Raw genomic sequence first — 7,403 nt, 5'->3', positions numbered from 1 at the left:
CCCACCTGAGGTTGTGAGTGGTGACTATGTCTCCCACTTGAGGTTGTCCTCTTGCAAGTCGTGATTGCGTCTCCAGCCCGAGGTTGGCCTCGAGTGAGTCGTGGCTGCGTTTCCCGCTTGAGGTTGGCCTCGTGCGAGTCGTGACTGCATCTCCTGCCCGAGGTTGGCCTCGGGCGAGTGGTGACTGCGCCTCCCGCCCAAAGATGGCCTTAGGCAAGTCATGACTGCGTCTCCTGCTCGAGGATGGCCTTAGGCGAGTCATGTATACCTCTCTAGCTCGAGCTTGGCCTCGCGCGAGTCATGACTGTGTCTCCTGCCCTGTGTTGGCCTTGAGTGAGTCGTGACTGCGTCTCTCACCTGAGGTTGGCCTCAAGCGAGTAGTGATGGTGTATCCCACCCGGGGATGGTCTAGGGCGAGTCGTGACCGCCCGGGAATGGTCTCAGATGAGTCATGACTGAGCATCCCGCCCGAGGATGGCCTCGGGCGAGTGGTGACAACATCTCCAGCATGGGTATGGCCTCAGGCTAGTCGTGACTGCATCTCCCGCTCGGGAATGGTCTCAGGTGAGTCGTGACTGCCTCTCCCACCCGGGCTTGGCCTCGGGCAAGTCGTGACTACGTCTCCCACCCAGGGTTGGACTGAGACGAGTCATAACTGCATTTCCCGCCCGAGGTTGGCCTCGGGCGAGTCGTGACTGTGTCTCCCGCCCAGGGATGGCCTCGGGTGAGTCGTGACTGCCTCTCCCACCCGGACTTGGCCTTGGGCGAGTCGTGACTATGTCTCCCACCCAAGGTTGGCCTCAGGCGACTCATGACTGCATCTCCCACTCAAGGTTGACCTCGGGTGAGTTAAGATTATGTTTCCTGTCCGAGGTTTGCTTCAGGCGAGTCGTGACTACGTCCCTCGCTTTGGGATGGCCTCGAGCGAGTCGTGACGGTGTCTCCCGCCCGAGGATGGCCTCGGATGAGTCGTGACTGTGTCTCCTGCCCGAGGTTGGCCTCATGCGAGTCGTGACTACGTATCCCGCCCAGGGATGGCCTCGGGCGAGTTGTGACTGCGTCTCACTGCTCGAGGTTGGCCTCGGTCGAGTCGTGACCGTGTATCCCACCCGAGATTGGCCTCGGGCGAGCCATGACTACCTGTCCCACCTGAGGTTGGCCTCGGGCGAGTGGTGACTAAATCTCCTGCATGAGGTTCGCCTTGGGCGAGTCGTGACTGTGTCTCTCGCCGAGGTTGACCTCGGGAGAGTCATGACTGCTTCTCTCCTAGGGGTGGTCTCGGGCGAGTCATGACTGCCTGTCCTGCCTGAGGATGGCCTCAAGCGAGTTGTGACTGCCTCTTTCGCCCAAGGCTAGCCTAGGGCGACTCGTGATTGCCTCTCTCACCCGAGGATGACCTCAGGCGAGCCATGACTGCGTCTCCCACCTAAGGTTAGCCTCGGGTGAGTCGTGGCTGTGTCCTGCCCAAGGTTGGCCTCGGGCGGGTCGTGTCCGTTTTCTGCCAGGGATGGCCTCGGATGAGTCGTGACTACATGTCTCAACCGAGGTTGGCCTCGGGCGAGTCGTGACTACCAGTCCCACCCAAGGTTGGCCTCGAGGCGAGTGGTGAGTGCATCTCCCGCCCAAGGTTGGCCTCCGACGAGTCATGACTATGTCTCCTTCCCGGGGTTAGCCTTGGGTGAGTCATGACTGTGTGTCCCTCCTGAGGTTGGCCTCGGGAGGTTGGTGATTGTGTTTCCCGCCCGGCGATGCCCTTGGGCGAGTCATGGCTGTGTGTCCCGCCAGGGATGGCCTCGGGCGAGTCATGGCTGCCTCTTCCACCCGAGCGTGGTCTCGAGCGAGTCGTGACTCTGTCTCCCACCCGGGGATGGCCTCAGGTGTGTCATGCTTGTGCATCCCACCCAAGGATGGCTCAAGCGAGTCATGACTGTGTCTCCCACCCGAGGTTGGCCTCGAGCGAGTCGTGACTATATCTCCTGACATAGGTTTGCCTCTGGCAAATCGTGACTGCTTCTCTAGCCCGAGGTTGGCCTCGGGCGAGTCGTGACAGTGTCTCCTACACGGGATTGGCTTCTGGAGAGCCGTGACTACATCTCCCCTAAGGTTGGCCTCAAGCAAGTGGTGACTACGTCTCGTGTTGTGGTATGACCTCGGGAGAGTCATGACTATGTCTCCTGCCCGAAGATGGCCTCGGGTGAGTTGTGACTGCCTCTCCCGCCCGGGCTTGGCCTCAGGCGAGTCGTGACTATGTCTCCCACCTAGGGTTGGCCTCGGGCGAGTCATAACTGTATCTCCCGCTCGGGGATGGCCTCGGGCGAGTCGTGAATACCTCTATCGCTCGCGGATGACCTCGGGTGAGTCATGACCCCGTGTGCCACCCGAGGTTGGCCTCATGCGAGCCGTGACTACCCCTACGACCCAAAGATGACCTAGGACGAGTCGTGGCTATGTCTCCCGCTCGAGGTTGGCCTCGGGCGAGTGGTGATCGTCTCACACCTGGGGATGGCCTCAGGCGAGTCATGACTACCTCTCCATCCTGAAGTTGGCCTTGGGCGAGTCGTGACTGTGTCTCCTACCCGGGCTGGCCTTGGGAGAGTCGTGATTGTGTCTCCCACCCGAGGTTGGCCTCAGACGAGTGGTGACTGCGTCTCCCTCCCAGGTATGGCCTCGGGCGAGTCGTGACAGCGTCTCCCGCCCAGGGATGGCCTCGGATAAGTTGTGACTGCCTCTCCCGCCCGGGCTTGGCCTCGAGCGACTCGTGACTACGTCTCCGACCCAGGGTTGGCCTCAAGCGAGTCGTGACTGCGTCTGTTGCCTGAGGTTGGCCTCGGGCGAGTCGTGACTGCGTCTCCTACCTGGGGATGGCCTTGGGTGAGTCGTTACTGTCTTTCTCGCCCATGGATGACCTCGAGCGAGTCATGACTATCTCTCCCACCTGAGGTTGGCCTCGGACGAGTCATGACTGCCCCTCCCGCCTGTGGATGACCTCAGGCAAGTCATCACTGTGTGCCTCACCCGAGGTTGGCCTCGAGTGACTCGTGACTGTGTCTCCCACCTTAGGTTGGCCTGAGCCATGTCGTGACTATGTCTAGCGCCCGAGGTTGGCTTCAGGTGAATTGTGACTGTGTCTCCAGCTCGGGGATGGCCTCGGGCGAGTCGTGATGGTGTCTTCCACCCGAGGATGGCCTCGAGCGAGTTGTGACTGCGTCTCCCACCCGAGGTTGGCCTCAGGCGAGTCATGACTCTGTCTCCCATCTAAGGTTGGCCTTAGGCATGTCGTGATTGCATCTCCCGCCCAGGGATGGCCTCAGGCAAGTCGTGACGACATCTCACCACCCGAGGTTGGCGTCAGGAAGTCGTGACCACATATCCCACCCAAGGTTGGCCTCGAGCGAGCCGTGACTACCTGTCCCACCTGAGGCTAGCCTCGAGTGAGTGGTGACTGCATCTCATGCCTGAGGTTGGCCTCAGGCGAGTCATTACTGCGTCTCTCGCTGAGGTTGGCCTTGGGAGAGTCATGACTGCCTCTCGCCCAGGGGTGTCCTTGGGCGAGTCATGACTGCCTATCCCCCTCCCCCCGAGGATGGCCTCAAGCGAGTTGTGACTGCCTCTCCCGCTCGAGGTTGGCCTTAGGTGACTCGTGACTGCCTCTCCCGCCTGGGGATGACCTCGGGCGAGTCGTGTAGGATTATGGGGAGGCTACACTAGAGCAAAACAAAAATTTTGACCCCATAAAACCAAGAACTATTGTGGTTATAGGTCATGGAATTACCACTAGATGCGTAGGGCAGCGGAAGACGTCTCAATGTAGACGAACGCATCGAGCAGTGTTGTGCAGTCGTTGACGTCCTTCACATCCTTGCACGATTCATCCTAGTGCTCCAGATGCAGCACCTTTGACGTATCCACACATACAGGGAGGAATCGCTATGTTCCAAACTGCTAGGTTCGCGATGGCGGTAGGGCGAGGGCGAGGGGCGGACGACTGTCGTTTACTGGTGGTGAATTAGGGTTCTCTTAATCGCGCCCTTGCCCCTCATTATATAGGCGTTCTGGTGGGCTTCTGACTCTGAGGCCCATCAGTAACCCTAAAGCCCTGTCTAATTTCGGATCTAATTCGAGTTAGGCTTCCTTCCCCTTAAGTGTGTGACCCTATAGGTTCACATACATATAGACATGGCCCAAGTACTCTTACTTGACCAATAATTGACAGTGGCCTCTAGCAGGACATGTCAACTCCTATGCGCATGTAAAGGTCATATCACACGAACCATTGCAACATTACATACATGTTGTTCCCTTTGTCTAACGATATTTGGTTTGGCTCTAAGCTGACCTCTCTTTCTTGATACTGTGAATTGGAATCCTTTCATTGGTTAACACTTAACCCTAGCATGGCCATGCATTTCTTGATCTAATCACTTGAGGGGCCCAGAGATATCTCTCTCAAGAAGAGAGGAACAAATTCCATCTTGACTGACCATGCCTCACAACATGCTTCCTGACAAACCCAAAACTACATTTATAACTACCTAGTTACGAAGTAGCATTTGATAGTCCCTAAGTAAGACAATTCACGTCTTGAGAACATGCGACAATCTTAGGTCTAAGGACACAATATACATGTTGCAAAAAGATAACTATATTAAAATATCTCATATTGGGTCGATCTGGCCTCATGTCATACATGCGCCCACATTATTAGTTTAACATCTCCATGTCCATGACTTGTGAAATGTAGTCATCAACTAATACATGTGCGAGTCATCGACTCTGACTAGGGAAATCATTTAGAATAACCATACAAGTAAAGAATCTCACAAACAATTCACATAATTGCTAATCAATACAAGGTGCCTTTCATGGATATTCAATTAAGCAATATATATCATGGATACAAAGAAATATGCTCATCCATATGATTAAATCTAGGGCATATTTCTAACAAGTCATGACTGTGTCTCTCACCCGAGGTTGGCCTCGGGCGAGTCGTGACTGCGTCTCCCGCCTAAGGTTGGCCTTGGGCGAGTCGTGACCGTTTCTTGTTCGGGGATGGCCTCGAGTGAGTCGTGATTGCCTATCTCACTGAGGATGGCCTTGGCCGAGTTGTGACTACCTGTCCCACCCAAGGTTGGCCTTGAGGCTAGTGGTGACTGCATCGCCCGCCTAAGGTTGCCCTCCGGTGAGTCATGAATGCGTCTCCTGCCTAGGGTTGGCCTCAGGCAAGTCGCGACTGCGTCTCCCACCCAAGGTTGGCCTCGAGAGAGTGGTTACTGCGTCACCCAGGGATGCCCTTGGGCGAGTCGTGGCAGTCTCCCCCACTCGGGGATGGTCTCGGGCGAGTCGTGACAGCCTGTCCCGCTCGAGCTTGGCCTTGGGTGAGTCGTGACTACGTATCCCATCCGAGGATGGCCTTGGGCTGAGTCATGCCTGCGTATACTGCCCGAGGATGGCCTCGGGCCGAGTCATGCCTGTGTATCTCACTCTGGGATGGCCTCAGGCAAGTCGTGACTGCGTCTCCATCCCGAGGTTGGCCTCGTGTGAGTCGTGACTGCATCTCTCGACCAAGGTTGGCGTCGGGCAAGTTGTGACTGCCTCTCTAGCTAGAGGTTGGCCTCGGGTGAGTCATGACTGTGTCTCTTGCCCGGGACTGGCTTCGGGAGAGTTATGACTGCCTCTCCCTCCGAGGTTGGCCTTGGGCGAGTGGTGACTATGTCTCTCGCTGGGGTATGGCCTTGGGAGAGTCGTGAATGCGTCTCCCGCCCAGAGATGGTCTCGAGTAAGTCGTGACTGCCTCTCCTACCTGGGTTTGGCCTCGGGCGAGTCGTGACTACGTCTCCCACGTAGGGTTGGCATCGGGCAAGTCATGACTGTGTCTCCCGCCGGTGGTTGCCCTCGGGCGAGTTGTGACTACGTCTCCCGCTAGGGGATGGCCTCGGGCGAGTCATGACTACCTCTCTCACACATGGATGACCTCGAGGTGAGTCGTGACTGCCTCTCCCTCGCGAGGTTGGCCTTGGGCAATGCGTGACTACCCCTCCGACCCGAAGATGATCTAGGGCGAGTCGTGACCGCGTCTTTCACTCAAGGTTTCCCTCGGCGAGTCACGACTGCGTCTACCGCCTGAGGTTGGCCTCGGGCGAGTCGTGACTGTCTCCCGCCCGGGGTTGGCCTCAGGCAAGTCGTGACTGCCTCTCCATCCCGAAGTTGGCCTCGGGCGAGTCGTGACCGCGTCTCCTGCTTGGGGCTGTCCTTGAGAGAATCGTGACTACATCTCCTACCCGAGGCTAGCCTCGGGAGAGTCATGACCGCATCTCCTACCCGGTCATGACTGCGTCTCCAGCCCAGAGATGGCCATGGGCGAGTCGTTACTGCCTCTCTCGCCCGGGGATGACCTCAAGCAAGTCGTGACTGTTTCTCCCACCGGAGGTTGGCCTCGCGCGAGTCGTGACTGCCCCTCCCGCTTGAGGATGACCTCGGGCCAATCATGACCACATGTCCCACCCAAGGTTGGCCTCAGGCGACTCGTGACTGTGTCTCCCACTCGAGGTTGGCCTCGGGTGAGTCATGACTTGCGTCTCCTGCCGAGGTTGGCGTCGGGCGAGTCGTGACTGCATCTCTCGCTCGGGGATTGCCTTGGGCAAGTTGTGATGGTGTCTCCCACCCGAGGATGGCCTCGGGTGAGTCATGACTGCGTCTCCCGCTCGAGGTTGGCCTCGGGCGAGTTGTGACTCCGTCTCCCGCTCGAGGTTGGCCTCAGGTGAGTTGTGACTGCATCTCTCACCAGGGGATGGCTTTGGGCTAGTCGTGACTGCGTCTCACCACCCAAGGTTGGCCTCGGGCGAGCTGTGACTACCTGTCCCACCTAAGGTTGGCCTCGGGCAAGTGGTGACTACATCTCCCGCCTGAGGTTGGCCTCTAGCGAGTCGTGACTGCATCTCCTGCCCGCGGTTGGCCTCGGGCAAGTCGTGATTATGTCTCCCACTGAGGTTGGCCTCAGGAGAGTCATGACTGCCTCTTGCCAGGGGTGGCCTCGGGTGAGTCATGACTGCCTGTCCCGCCCAAGGATGGCCTCGGGCGAGTTGTGACTGCCTCTCCCATCCGAGGTTGGCCTTGGGCGACTCGTGACTGCCTATTCTGCCCGAGGTTGACCTTAGGCGAGTCGTGACTGCGTCTCCTGCCCAAGGTTGGCCTTGGGCGAGTCATGACTGTTTCTCGCCCAAACATGGCCTCAGGTGAGTCGTGACTGCCAATCTCATCTGAGGTTGGCCTCGAGCAAGTCGTGATTGCATGTCCCACTCGAGGTTGGCCTCGGGGCGAGTGGTGATTGCATCTCCCACCTGATGTTGGCCTCCAGTGAGTCGTGATTGCGTCTCCTGCCCGGGGTTGGCATCGGACGAGTT

The sequence above is a fragment of the Zea mays genome, chromosome 3, assembly GCF_902167145.1.
Source record: "Zea mays cultivar B73 chromosome 3, Zm-B73-REFERENCE-NAM-5.0, whole genome shotgun sequence".
Taxonomy (NCBI): Eukaryota; Viridiplantae; Streptophyta; class Magnoliopsida; order Poales; family Poaceae; genus Zea; species Zea mays.
This window is presented reverse-complemented; position numbering follows the sequence as displayed.